The following is a 15,496-nucleotide window of genomic DNA, read 5'->3' on the forward strand; positions in this document are numbered from 1 at the left end:
TAGATCAGTTCAGCTCAGGAAGGATTTGAACCACCATGTCTTAAATGCACTGAGCATGATAAATCTACTTCTGTTGCTGAATGCTCTACTGCTGCTACTGTTGCAATATCTTCAACTATTTATGTGGAAACTAACCCCTCTGCTGAGGACACCACTGCTATTGCTGATGAGAATGCTAGGTTGAAGACACTGCTTGAAACAGGGATGTACAAAAGTCTCAAAGGGCATCAGACACTTTGTGATGTCCTCAAAAGGCAGATCCTGAACCGAAACCCTAGGAAAGAGGGTGTTGGGTTCGTAAGGAAAATGAATGCTGATGGATCTTACTGGAAACCTGAGTAGTACCCCAAAACCACATGGGTTGCTGCAAAGGAACCTTCAGCAGATCCATCCACTCTATATGGCTTCACTTGTGCTAACCCCATTGTTATTGATGAATCCTTTGATGCAAACTATAAACTGTTTAAGAATCAGAATGGTGAAGTGTTTGCCAGGTACATTGGTACTAACTGCAAGAATGGACCGCCTATGAAGAAGATCTGGGTGCCGAAAAGGTGTTTGGAGAATCTTCCTGTGAATGTCATCATGACACCACAGGTGAAGAAGACAAACCCCAGACCACAGGCTTCATACGGTCCAAAGGCTTCATACTGACAGAGGACTCACCGGAGTCAAACTAACGCAAATGTTTTGCAGGGAAGCCATACTTAGGCCTATGAATATGAGCGCAGTCCTTTAAACCGCCATGTTCATAAGACCAAGAACTATTCTGCTTATTCTTATGAGTACTACTGTCCACCTGCAAGACTTTTTGCTAGGGCTCCAAAGCCAAAGTTCTCAGATGCTGCACTTAGACTCATTGCTTCGAAGCCACCCCTGAAGTTGTGGGTGGCTAAGAAAGCTTAACTCTCTTTTGCAGGGAAAGGTCTCCAGCCGAAAACCAAAATCGTTTGACACTATTGCTGGGGACCTTAAACATCTTGTAGGGCGCAAGATCAAATGCCCAAATGGTCTTACTATGTACTTTGTTTCTAAATCGCTTGCAACTTGCCCTATCAGTCCTAATCTCGACCTAAGCTTTAATAATCCACTGGTTCGTCAAATGTTTTTGCTTCACAATTCTCTTCGTGGAGCCTATCCCCCTAACCGCACTGTAGGGTACGACACCAGCTGCTTCAGAATGGATTATTGATAGTGGGTGTACATATCACATGACTGGCAAGCGAAGCCTTCTCATGGACTCAACTTTACGTCCATCAGACAAAAGTCACATCACATTTGCTGACACTGGTAAAAGCAAGGTATTGGGTCTAGGTAGAGTTGCAATCTCAAAGGATCAACACATGGATAAAGTCATGCTTGTTGAATCCCTTGGTTTCAACTTAATGTCTATCTCAATGCTTTGCGATTTAAACATGATTGTGATGTTTGGAAAATATCGTTGCCTTGTACTAATGGAATCTGACAAGTCTCTAGTGTTTGAAGGGTATCAAAAAGATGATTTGTATGTGGTAGATTTCTCAGCAGGACCACAACTTGCAGTATGTCTTCTAGCAAAAGCTTCTGAATGCTGGCTCTGGCATCGAAGGCTAGGGCATGCTGGTATGAGGAACCTCCACACCCTTGCAAGGAAGAAGCATGTCATAGGCATCGAGGGCGTCAAGTTAAAAAAGGATCACTTATGCGGTGCCTGTGAAGCAGGAAAGATGACGAGGGCCGAGCATCCCTCGAAGACAATCATGACAATGACTCAACCCTTCGAACTGATACATATGGATCTTTTCGGTCCCACTCATTACTCAACTCTTACTACTACTGCTTCTCTCTATGGCTTTGTCATTGTTGATGATTATTCAAGATATACTTGGGTGCATATAATCCTTTACAAGACTGAAGTGCAGCATGTCTTCAGACGCTTCGGCAATCGAGCAATGAACAACTATGGCGCCAAGATAAAGCACATCAGAAGTGACAATGGCACTGAATTCAATAACACTGGCCTTGATACATATCTTGATACTTTGGGCATCACACATGAATTCTCAGCTCCGTACATGCCACAGCAGAATGGCGTCGTCGAACGCAAGAACAGAACACTTATTGAGATGGCTCGGACGATGCTTGATGAATACAAGACTCCAAGAAAATTCTGGCCTGAAGCCATTGACATTGCATGCCATATCATCAACCGTGTTTATCTTCACAAGCTTCTGAACAAGACATCCTATGAACTCCTTACTGGCAAGAAGCCAAATGTCAGTTACTTCGGAGTATTTGGCGCCAAGTGCTGGATCAAGGATCCACATCACACGTCAAAATTTGCACCAAAAGCACATGAGGATTTTATGCTTGGATATGGAAAGGATTCGCACTCCTACAGAGTCTTCAATCTCTTTCATTACAAAGTGGTTGAAACAGTGGATGCGCGGTTCGATGAAACTAACGGCTCACAAAGAGAGCAGCTGCCAAATGTGCTAGATGAAGTTCCATCCAGTGAATCAATCAAACTTATGGGAACTGGAGAAATCATACCTTCTGAAGCTCAACCTGAAGAAGAACTTATCATCTCCGCACCTGATCAACCTGAAGACAATGCCCAGTCTGAAGACAATCCCTCTAACAATGATAATGATCAGCAAGAGCAAAATCTTCGTCCTGTACATCCTCGTGTTGCAAATGAAGTGCAAATTGAGAGAATAATTGATAGCATCAATGCACCAGGTCCACTCACTCGTTCAAGGGCAACAGAGCTAGCAAATTTCTATGGGCACTTCGCATTCGTCTCAATAACAGAACCTAAGAAAGTTGAAGAAGCCTTCATGGAACCTGAATGGATTCAAGCTATGCAAGAAGAGCTTCAACAGTTTGAGCTGAATAATGTATGGGAACTGGTTAAGCGTCCTGATCCTCGGAAGCACAATATAATAGGCACCAAATGGATATATCGCAACAAGCAAGATGAGCACGGTCAAGTTGTCAGAAACAAAGCTCGTCTCTGTAAGTGCATCTAGTGCCACCCCTAGTTGGTTTTGGAGAATTGACGACAAACCTAGTTGAGGGACTAATGTGTTTGTGAGAATTGCAGGATAACACAGGTAGAAGTCCCTCATTGATTCGATTTTCCTACCAGAGATGACCCCTAAAAATGTATGAAGACATTGATGTCAAAGGTGGTATATGAAGATATTCACATTGAAGACTATGACAAGAGAAGACATCGCATGAAGCCTATGGAGCTCAAAGACTTAGATCTTTCGTAGTTCTTTTTCTTCTTTGTTGAGTCATAGGAACCACCGTACTGTTAAGTGGGGTCCTAGAAAACTAGTCAGAATGACTGAAGTGATGCTTAACCAAAACCTATGTCTTCGAGTGAAGACTATGAGAGCGAATCTTGTCCAGAGTCGGACAAGTCAGCTTTGCTTGTAGCCCAAGTAAAGTTGCCGTGTGAGTTTGAAATCTGACCGTTGGAAAATGTGTCAGTTCCTTAGTGACCCAGGGTCATTTCGGACAAATCAGGTCGGATTGCCTAGTGGCTATAAATAGCCCACCCCCTACAACCATAAACAGTTGGCTGCTCAGAGTTAGAGTACGGCTTTTGTCATTTGAGAGCAACCCACCTCGAAGCCTTTGAGAGAGAATTCCTTGCGAGGATAAAGCCCTAACCACCCAGAGCCAAAGAGAATTAGGCATCACTTAAGTCTTCTTGTCTGTGTGATCTGAAGACTTATTACACTTGAGGACTGTGAATCCTCCAGCCGGTTAGGCGTTGCGTTGTGAGCATCCAAGAGACATTGTGGATCGCCGGTGAATGAAGTCTGTGAAGGTTTGGGAGTCTACCTTGAAGACTTACCAGAGTGATTGGGCGAGGTCTGTGTGACCTTAGCTCAAGGGGAATATGGTGAGGACTGGGTGTCCTGAGCTGCGTGTTCAGGACTGGGTGTCCGGGACTGTGTGTCCTCAGGTTTAAATACCTAGCCGCCCTAACCAGACGTACAGTTGTCACAGCAACTGGGAACTGGTCCAACAAATCATTGTCTTCAACGAGTCACTGGTTTCATCCTTCCCTTCCCTTTACTTACTGTTACTCCCTGTGAAGTCATTATATGTTTGCACTATCTTTTGTCTTCACTGAGTGACTGCGTGTTCTGTTTGGCTTCATAACATCTTCCTACCTGATCCTTACTACATTGCTGCTATTAGTCATTGTGCTCTCACTCCATTGAATACTTGACTATGGTTTGCCTAGTGTAGTCTACCTTCCGCTGCATGGTAATAGGTTTATTTTTATTGGTTGTCTTCGAAACTTCCATGTTTTGAAGACTTTCATAAAAATTGCCTATTCACCCCCCTCTAGTCGATATAACGCACTTTCAATTGGTATCAGAGCAAGGTACTCCCTTGTTCTGTGTGATTCGGTTTAACCACCTGGTGTTTTAGCTATGTCGACTGCAGGGATAATTAAAGTCTCCGCTGCGTGCCCCATCTTCGATGGAACTGAATATCCCTTCTGGAAGAATAAGATGCGCATGCATCTTGAAGCCATTGACATTGACCAATGGTATGTCGTCAAGAACGGCGTTCCCAAGGCTGGAGAAGGAGTCACTGCTGCTGATGTCAAGAAGTTCATTCAACTGGACTCTACTGCCAAGAATATCATGTGCGGTCATCTGACCAAAGGACAATATGGCCGCGTGAGTGCTTTGGAAACATTTAAGCTAGTCTGGGACTGGCTCTCCAAAGTCAACGAAGGCGTCTCAACCCAGAGAGATCAGAGAATCAGTGTCCTTCGCAACCTCTTCAACCGCTTCAAGAGAAATGACAATGAGAATATCCAGCTCACATTTGATCGACTCACTGACATCACGAATGAGCTTCAAGCCCTTGGCGCTACTGAGATCACCAAGCATGAAGTCGTCAAGACACTACTAAGATCACTTGACAGTTCGTTTGACACCCTAGCCCTGATGATTCAAGAACGTCCTGATTTCAAGACACTCGATTCGTATGACATACTTGAGAGGCTCAACACACATGAGTTTCAGCTTTTTGAGAAAAGAGATATCTATGGTCCAAACTATGGGCGAACTCGTGCCTTGAAGGCAAAAGCTGTCTCCTCATCTGAAGAAGAATCTGACAATAGTTCTGATGATCCTGAAGACATTGGAAGGGAACTTGCTATGCTTGTGAAGAAGTTCCAAAAATTCACCAAGAAGAAAGGTTTCAGAAAGTCTTCCCGATCAAGCTCAAGGAATGATGAAGCTTCTGCTCATGACTACAAGAAGAAAACATGTCACAAGTGCAAGAAACCTGTCCACTTCATCTCTGAGTGTCCACAGTGGGACAATGAGAACAAAAATAAGAAGAAGAGCAAGGAATATGACTCTGACGACAAGAAGAAGAAGAAATACTCAAAGTCTTCTTACAAGTCTTCCTCAAAGTCTTCATCACACAAGAAGAGCACATCTGGCAAGGCACGTGCATTTGTTGGCAAGGAAATGGATTCAGAGGAGGAGTCCGCTTCTGAGGAGGCGGAGGTGGAGTCGGAGGAGGAGTCCGATTCTGGCGTCGCAAGTCTGGCTACAGCATACGTTGCCAAGTCCATCTTCAACACTGAAGACAATGACTTCATCACCGACACCGATGCAAATGACAAGGACTACTCCGCTCCTACCTACTGCTTCATGGCACGCGGTGCCAAGGTAAACACACGCACTACTCACTATCAAACATCTAGTGACGATGACTCTGATTGTGGTTCAAAACCCAGCTACAAACACTTGCTAAAATTGCAACTGAAGAACAGAAAGCCATGGAACATATTCAAAAACTATTAGACAAAAGCGATGATCTGTTAGGCGCTGAAATAACTCGTTCTGAGTCCTTAATTGAAGACATACAAAATCTTCATGTTAAGTATGAGGAACTTGAAAGTCGTCATGAAACACTCTCAACAACTCATGAAAAGCTTTCCTATGATTATCTTCAAAGGAATCAAGATATTGAGAAATTGAGAGCGGCTCATGAAGATCTTCAAAAGGAAAATGAGTCACTTTGGGCCAAACAGATCAGTTCCGCTCAGGAAGGATTTGAACCACCATGTCTTAAATGCATTGAGCGTGATAATGCTACTACTGTTGCTGAATGTTCTACTGCTGCTACTGTTGCAATATCTTCAACTGTTGATGTGGGAACTAACCCCTATGCTGAGGATTCCACTGCTATTGCTAATGAGAATGCTAGGTTGAAGACATTGCTTGAAACAGGGATGTACAAAAGTCTTAAAGGGCATCAGACACTATGTGATGTCCTCAAAAAGCAGATCCTGAATCGAAACCCGAGGAAAGAGGGTGTTGGGTTCGTAAGGAAAATGAATGCTGATGGCTCTTACTGGAAACCTGAGCAATACCCCAAAACCACATGGGTTGCTGCAAAGGAATCTTCAGCAGATCCATCCACTCTATCTGGCTTCACTTGTGCCAACCCCATTGTCATTGATGAATCCTTTGATGCAAACTATAAACTGTTTAAGAATTAGAATGGTGAAGTGTTTGCCAGGTACATTGGTACTAACTGCAGGAATGGACCGCCTATGAAGAAGATCTGGGTTCCAAAAAAGTGTCTGGAGAATCTTCCTGTGAATGTCATCATGACACCACACGTGAAGAAGACAAACCCCAGACCAGAGGCTTCATACGGTCCAAAGGCTTCATACAGACAGAGGACTCACCCGAGTCGCACTAACCCAAATGTTTTGCAGGGAAACCATACTCAGGCCTATGAATATGAGCGCGGTTCATCAAACCGCCATGTTCATAAGACCAAGAACTATTCTACTTATTCTTATGAGTACTATTGTCCGCCTGCAAGACTTTTTGCTAGGGCTCCAAAGCCAAAGTTCTCAGATGCTGTACTTAGACTTATTGCTTCTAAGCCACCCTTGAAGATGTGGGTGGCTAAGAAAGCTTAACTCTCTTTTGCAGGGAAAGGTCTCCAGCAGAAAACCAAAATCGTCTGACGCTATTGCTGGGGACCTTAAACATCTTGTAGGGCGCAAGATCAAATGCCCGAATGGTCTTACTATGTACTTCGTTCCTGAATTGCTTGCTACTCTCCCTATTAGTCCTAATCTGGATCTAAGCTTTCATAACCCACTGGTTCGTCAAATGTTTTTGCTTCACAATTCTCTTCGTGAAGCCTATCCCTCTAACTACACTGTAGGGTACGACACCAGCATCTTCAGAATGGATTATTGATAGTGGGTGTACCAATCACATGACTGGCAAAAGAAGCCTTCTTATGGACTCAACCTTACGTCCATCCGACAAGAGTCACATCACATTTGCTGATACTGGTAAAAGTAAGGTATTGGGTCTAGGTAGAGTTGCAATCTCAAAGGATCAACACATGGATAAAGTCATCCTTATTGAATCCCTTGGCTTCAACTTAATGTCTGTCTAAATGCTTTGCGATTTGAACATGATTGTAATGTTTGGAAAATATCGCTGCCTTGTTCTAATGGAATCTGACAAGTCTCTAGTGTTTGAAGGGTATCAAAAAGATGATTTGTACGTGGTAGATTTCTCAGCAGGACCACAGCTTGCCGTATGTCTTCTAGCAAAAGCTTCAGAATGCTCGCTCTGGCATCGGAGGCTAGGGCATGCTGGCATGAGGAACCTCCACACCCTTGCAAAGAAGAAGCATGTCATAGGCATCGAGGGCGTCAAGTTCAAGAAAGATCACTTATGCGGTGCCTGTGAAGCAGGAAAGATGACGAGGGCCAAACATCCCTCGAAGACAATCATGACAACTACTCGACCCTTCGAACTGCTCCACATGGATCTTTTCGGTCCCACTCATTACTCAACTCTTACTACTACTGCTTGTCTCTATGGCTTTGTCATTGTTGATGATTATTCTAGATATACTTGGGTGCACATAATCCTCTACAAGACTGAAGTGCAGGATGTCTTCAGACGCTTCGCCAATCGAGCAATGAACAACTATGGCGCCAAGATAGAGCACATCAGAAGTGACAATGGCACTGAATTCAAGAACACCGGCCTTGATACATATCTTGATACCTTGGGCATCACACATGAATTCTCAGCCCCATACACACCACAGCAGAATGGCGTCGTCGAACGCAAGAACAGAACACTCATTGAGATGGCCCGAACGATGCTTGATGAATACAAGACTCCAAGAAAATTCTGGCCTGAAGCCATTGATACTGCATGCCATACAATCAATCGTGTTTATCTTCACAAGCTTCTAAACAAGACATCTTATGTGCTCCTTACTGGCAAGAAGCCAAATGTCAGTTACTTCAGAGTATTTGGAGCCAGGTGCTGGATCAAGGATCCACATCACACTTCAAAATTTGCACCAAAAGCACATGAGGGTTTTATGCTTGGATACGGAAAGGATTCGCACTCCTATAGAGTGTTCAATCTCTTTCATTATAAAGTGGTTGAAACAGTGGATGTGCGGTTTGATGAGACTAACGGTTCGCAAAGAGAGCACCTCCCAAATGTGCTAGATGAAGTTCCATCCAGCGAATCAATCAAGCTTATGGGAACCGGAGAAATCATACCCTCTGAAGTTCAACCTAAAGAGGAACTTATCATCTCCGCACCTGATCAACCTGAAGACAATGCTCAGCCTGAAGACAATCCCACTAACAATGACAATGATCAGCAAGAGCAAAACCTTCGCCCTGTACATCCTCGTGTTGCCAATGAAGTGCTGATTGAGAGAATAATTGATGGCATCAATGCACCCGGTCCGCTCACTCGTTCAAGGGCAACTCAGCTAGCAAATTTCTGTGGGCACTTCGCATTCGTCTCAATAACAGAACCCAAGAAAGTTGAAGAAGCCTTCATGGAACCTGAATGGATTCAAGCTATGCAAGAAGAGCTTCAACAGTTTGAGATGAATAATGTATGGGAACTGGTTAAGCGTCCTGCGGATGCTGACCCATCGTCACTGCTATGGTGTCGTGACGACAATCTGTTTAAGCGCAACTTCCAGTTTGCCCAGAACTCAGCGAAGCAGAAGAAAAAGTCTTTGGGATTAGATTTCAACCCTGGTCCCTCTGCTCCCCGTGCCGATGGAACTCGCGAAGCTGAACCCAATCTTCTTGGGCCCTTCTACAACCTTGAAGGTCTCATCACCCACATAGTGGTTCAAGGGACTGCCGTAAATGAGCCTGCAGATGACGCTGACTCAGATGAAGCGCCTACAGCGCCGAAGCCAAAAAAACTGAAGCAGCCAAAAGCTTCCAAGCCTGCCTCTGCACCAAAAATCTCACGAGCGAAGCCATTGGCAACTGCACCTCCTGAAGATAGTGTGCAGTCTGAAAATTTGTCACGCATCTCCAAGCCCCAGAAGGTCAAGATGCCTCTACCACACACCGGCCAAGAGCTGATAGCTGCTGCCATTCTGCGCAACGATGCCATTGATCTGTCCAGTGATGAAGATCTTGCAGATGATGCTCTTGAGCAACTCATCAAGAGCAAAGAAGAAGCAGAAATCTTCAATGATCTGCAACTACCCATTGGCCTCAGAGTCGCCTTCCATGGCGCCATTGCTTCAGAGCTAGCTCTCGCTCAGCGCATCATCGAACTGAAGCAAAAGATTGACCATGAAAAGGCTCAGTTCAAGAAGCATATGGCCAAGCTCAGCGTGCAAGAGGTGAAAAACTTCAAGATTATGCTGCACGAGCTCAAAGAAGCCTTTCTCAAGAAACGCACAGAAGCTCAGGGTTCTCGGGAGCGCATGAAGAGCCTGGCTGACAAGTGTGTGCAAGGCTACAATGAGGCTGAGAAGAGCAAGGCCCTTGGGCGTCCGGGCATTGATCCCAGGATGGCTGCTAAGCAGAAGAAGAAGAAGCCCATTGTGGCCGAACCCAACGCACCAAGGCAGGAAGCAGATCCCATTGTGTTCCCAACTAGCATGACTGGCTCGAAGCCAAAGGCCCGGTCAACCGCTTCAGAGCTAAAGAAGACGAGGACTGCTGAGGCTGAAGCCAGGAAGAGGAAACATCCTGAAGCCTCTGCTACTGCCCCCTCCAAGAAGAAGAGGAAGACCAAGAAGGAACGGGCTGCTCCCATAGAGCCCTTGATTGTTGAACCCATCTCCATGGTTCACCCTGACGCTGAACCGCAAGAACGTCAACTGACTGTCCATGAGCCTGCTTTCGCAGAGGCTCATGAAGCTGAAGACTTTCCAGCAGTTGATCCCATCGCTGCTGAAGACATTGGTCACCATGACCATGTTGAAGATGATGCAGTTCTTCCTCAGCTCGAGCACCAACAGGTATCATCGCCTGTGCTAATGCACAGCGAGCTCATCAGCATTGGTCGTCCTTTGACGCCAATTGCTCAGGATGCATCATGGGCTGATCGCCCATAAGAGGAAGAAGACTTTGAGGCCCAGCCAACACCAACTCCACAGGCGTCGCCAGCATTGCGCAGGCTTTGCAAAGGACCAAGGCCTCCAGTCTCTGAGTCTGAAGCTAAAGCTGCTGAAGACATTCCGGCTGCATCAGCCGATGAAGAAGAAGCCCCACAAGCTGCTACTTCCCTGTCCCACCAAGAAGCTGTTCTCGAGGAGAACGTGACTGTGACTGACCCTCCAGCTCGTCAAGTGGAGGTTGAAAATCTTGAGGCTGCCACCATCAACACCAATGAAGCCACTGACGCTATCATGGCTGAAGCTAATGTGGAGCCTTCACCAACCCAAGCACCAGAAGTCAGCGAAGCCACTGATCCCACTGCTTCTATTCTTGCGCCTGTTGCCGGTCCTCAGTTCAACTATCATGTTGAGCACAGGCCTCAGGTACAGAAGCCAATCCCAAGATTGCCCAGGTTTCCAGGTCCTGCATCAGCACCTGGATCCTTCAATGTCAATGGCTTCAGAGCAGACAACACATTCTTCAATAGCTCCAGGAACCCCTACTCAAGGGAAAGAATATCATCTGATCGGTTCTGGAGCTATCCGCAGCGAAGCTATTACTCCTGCATTCTATACAATCAAGGTCGCATCTTCCCACACAAGCGTCTTGACATTGAAGCAATAGCTGGTCTGCCCTGTCTGGAAGAAGCTCTAGATTGCTTCAAAGAGGTTGGACTGCTACTGTTCGTCACCGACCAAGAGCATTGGAATGAAGAGCTGCTGCTCCAATTCTATGCCACACTTCACATCCGCGGGTATAACAGAGATCCGAAGACTTGGGTCCTGGAGTGGATGACAGGAAATGTTCATCATGAAGCCAAAGCCTTTGACATCATTGAGCTCACTGGTCTGCCCACTCCTGGCGATCTCTACGAATCTGGCTGTCAACATCACAGTGAAGCTGTGGAGAGCATCTTTCAGAAGCCTGAACCTAACATGAGTCAGATGCTCAGTATGATGAAGCCATTTCCCCAAGATGGTGCATATCCCAAAGAGTTCTTTGTTAAAGACCTTGAGTATCTGCCAAGGACTATTTATCACATCATAAGGTGAACTCTCTGGCCCATCAAAGGACACTCTCCACATGCCAAGATGGAAGGTGCAATGAAGACTTTGGTCTTCTATATTCTTCATGGCAAATGCTTCAATGCACAGGACTTCTTCATTCGCCAACTTGCTGCATCAGGGTCTGATCTTTTTGGCTTGAAGTTCTACGCCCCATGGGTAATGCGGCTGATCAAACTTCACTCCGCTATCTCATATCAGCCATCTGCTCGCAATCATCGGATCTTTCTGCCTGATGTGGATATGTCTATTGAAGCCATCTATCCTGAGCCTGCCAAGGAACCTCTAAATCTTCAGAATGCAGAGCATCAAAGTTTTTCTCAGAACATTGAAGGAGTTGAAGCAGTCACTCGTGTGTATCCTTTGGCTGGCACTACACGTGCACTGCATCCTGCTCTCACTGAAGCCACTGATAGTACAATTGCCCAACGACCCAAGAAGCGCACTCGTGTTCTCAATGACCGAGAGCTTCTTGTGGCTCTTCATCAGAAACAAGATAGGCATCATGACTGGCTGAAGCGTCAAATGCAAAGCCTCTTGGTGGATGTTAATCGCATTCGCAATCTTGCCACCAAGAATGCCTTTGTTGCCCATGAAACCTCTCGACGCACATGGAAAGGGCTGACGCTGAAGTGTTCTGAAGATGATCTTCAAGAGGATGGCTTCTCTGAACGCTTCAAGTTTGACTCCACACCTCCTCGAAGGGCAGTGCTGCGACGAACTCCATCTCTTGAAGACTCTGAGTTCTCTTCCTCTGCTGCAACTGTGAATGCCAGAGTGATCAAGGATGAAGACGATGCTACTTCACCGCCACCTCCTTCAGCACGCTTCGACACTGCTCCAAGTTCTTCTGCACCGCCGAACACCACCGACGACCCTGCGGCTTCACCTACTCTTCATGGGAACGAGTAGATGCTCTATGTCTTCAAACCTTTTTGGTCCTTACTGACAAAAGGGGGAGAAGCATATGAGTTTGATAGTCTTCAAGCGGGTCCATATGGGCGGGTGCTTTATACTTTTTGCTTCGTGTTTACAACTCTCGTTTGCTTTGATACAGTTGGTTTTTTGAGTTGTAACACTTAAACTCGATGGTCGTCTGCTACTTATTTGCCACCTCGTGATGCGATGATAAATTCCGCATGTGCGACGATAAATTCCGCACTTAGATCATTTTGCAGACATCCATTTTCCATTATGCATGTCATTATCTTCACATACCTTCACATGCATAGTGGATTGTCATCATAAGTTGAAGAGGATCTCCACAAGCACAACCTGCCATGTGCATTTGCATTCCAAAAGCAAATTACTTATATGCACATCTTCAGGGGGAGCCCTTGCAACTTATGAAGACAATTCCTTATCCTTTACAATTTCACATATTATATTCCCCGTTGAAAACTTCAACAAGTTTGTCATCAATCACCAAAAAGGGGGAGATTGTAAGTGCATCTAGTGCCACCCCTAGTTGGTTTTGGAGAATTGACGACAAACCTAGTTGAGGGACTAATGTGTTTGTGAGAATTGCAGGATAACACAGGTAGAAGTCCCTCATTGATTCAGTTTTCCTACCAGAGATGACCCCTAAAAATGTATGAAGACATTGATGTCAAAGGTGGTATATGAAGATATTCACATTGAAGACTATGACAAGAGAAGACATCGCATGAAGCCTATGGAGCTCGAAGACTTAGATCTTTCGTAGTTCTTTTTCTTCTTTGTTGAGTCATAGGAACCACCGTACTATTAAGTGGGGTCCAAGAGAACCAGTCAGAATGACTGAAGTGATGCTTAACCAAAACCTATGTCTTCGAGTGAAGACTATGAGAGCGAATCTTGTCCAGAGTCGGACAAGTCAGCTTTGCTTGTAGCCCAAGTAAAGTTGCCGTGTGAGTTTGAAATCTAACCGTTGGAACACATGTCAGTTCCTTAGTGACCCAGGGTCATTTCGGACAAATCAGGTCGGGTTGCCTAGTGGCTATAAATAGCCCACCCCCTACAACCATAAATGGTTGGCTGCTCAGAGTTAGAGTACGGCTTTTGTCGTTTGAGAGCAACCCACCTCGAAGCCTTTGAGAGAGAATTCCTTGCGAGGATAAAGCCCTAACCACCCAGAGCCAAAGAGAATTAGGCATCACTTAAGTCTTCTTGTCTGTGTGATCTGAAGACTTATTACACTTGAGGACTGTGAATCCTCCATCCGGTTAGGCGTCGCGTTCTGAGAATCCAAGAGACATTGTGGATCGCCGGTGAACGAAGTCTGTGAAGGTTTGGGAGTCTACCTTGAAGACTTACCAGAGTGATTGGGCGAGGTCTGTGTGACCTTAGCTCAAGGGGAATACGGTGAGGACTGGGTGTCCTGAGCTGCGTGTTCAGGACTGGGTGTCCGGGACTGTGTGTCCTCAGGTTTAAGTACCTAGCCGCCCTAACCAGACGTACAGTTGTCAAAGCAACTGGAACTGGTCCAACAAATCATTGTCTTCAACGAGTCACTGGTTTCATCCTTCCCTTCCCTTTACTTACTGTTACTCCTTGTGAAGTCATTATATGTTTGCACTATCTTTTGTCTTCACTGAGTGACTGCGTGTTCTATTTGGCTTCATAACATCTTCCTACATGATCCTTACTACATTGCTACTATTAGTCATTGTGCTCTCACTCCATTGAATACTTGACTATGGTTTGCCTAGTGCAGTCTACCTTCCGCTGCATGGTAATAGGTTTATTTCTATTGGTTGTCTTCGAAACTTCCACGTTTTGAAGACTTTCATAAAAATCGCCTATTCACCCCCCTCTAGTCGATATAACGCACTTTCAGTCTCGTTGCTCAAGGATACACTCAAGTTGAAGGGATTGACTTCGATGAAACATTTGCTCCTGTGGCTAGACTTGAAGCCATACGCATACTGCTGGCCTATGCAAATCATCATAACATACTTCTGTATCAAATGGATGTGAAGAGCGCTTTTCTCAATGGCAAGATTGAAGAAGAAGTGTATGTCGCACAACCACCTGGCTTTGAAGATCCAAAACATCCTGACATGGTATACAAGCTCAACAAGGCACTGTATGGCCTCAAACAAGCCCCTCGGACTTGGTATGACACACTCAAAGACTTCCTGAAGAGCAAAGGCTTCAAATCTGGTTCCCTCGACCCACTCTCTTCACAAATACATATGATGGTGAACTGTTTGTGTGCCAAATATATGTGGATGACATTATCTTTGGCTGCACCAATCAGAAATACAGTGAAGAGTTTGGATATATGATGCAAGAGCAATATCAGATGTCCATGATGGGTGAGCTGAAGTTCTTCCTTGGTCTTCAAATACGTCAGCAACGCAACGGCATCTTTATATCTCAAGAGAAGTATCTCAAAGATTGCCTGAAGAAGTTTGGTATGCAAGACTACAAAGGCTTCACGACGCCAATGCCAGCCAAACATCATCTGGGTCCCGACAACAATGGTAAAGAGTTTGATCAAAAGGTATACCGCTCCATGATTGGTTCTTTACTTTATCTATGTGCATCTAGGCCAGATATTATGCTTAGTGTTTGTACGTGTGCTCGATTCCAAGCGGCACCAAAGGAATCGCATCACTTAGCTGTGAAGCGAATTCTTCGATATTTGGCTTACACCCCAACTCTAGGATTATGGTATCCAAAGGGCTCAGAGTTTGATCTGGTTGGATTCTCGGATGCTGATTATGCTGGTGATTGTTGGGGAACATAGCAGAAATTCAAAATTTTCTACGTATCACCAAGATCAATCTATGGAGTCATCTAGCAACGAGGGAGGAGTGGATCTACATACCCTTGTAGATCGCGCGCGGAAGCATTCAAGAGAACGGGGTTGATGGAGTCGTACTCGTCGTGATCCAAATCACCGATGATCCTAGCGCCGAACGGATGGCACCTCCGCGTTCAACACACATACGGAGCAGCAACGTCTCCTCCTTCTTGATCCAGCAAGGGG

The sequence above is a fragment of the Triticum aestivum genome, chromosome 4A (assembly GCF_018294505.1).
Source record: "Triticum aestivum cultivar Chinese Spring chromosome 4A, IWGSC CS RefSeq v2.1, whole genome shotgun sequence".
NCBI lineage: Eukaryota > Viridiplantae > Streptophyta > Magnoliopsida > Poales > Poaceae > Triticum > Triticum aestivum.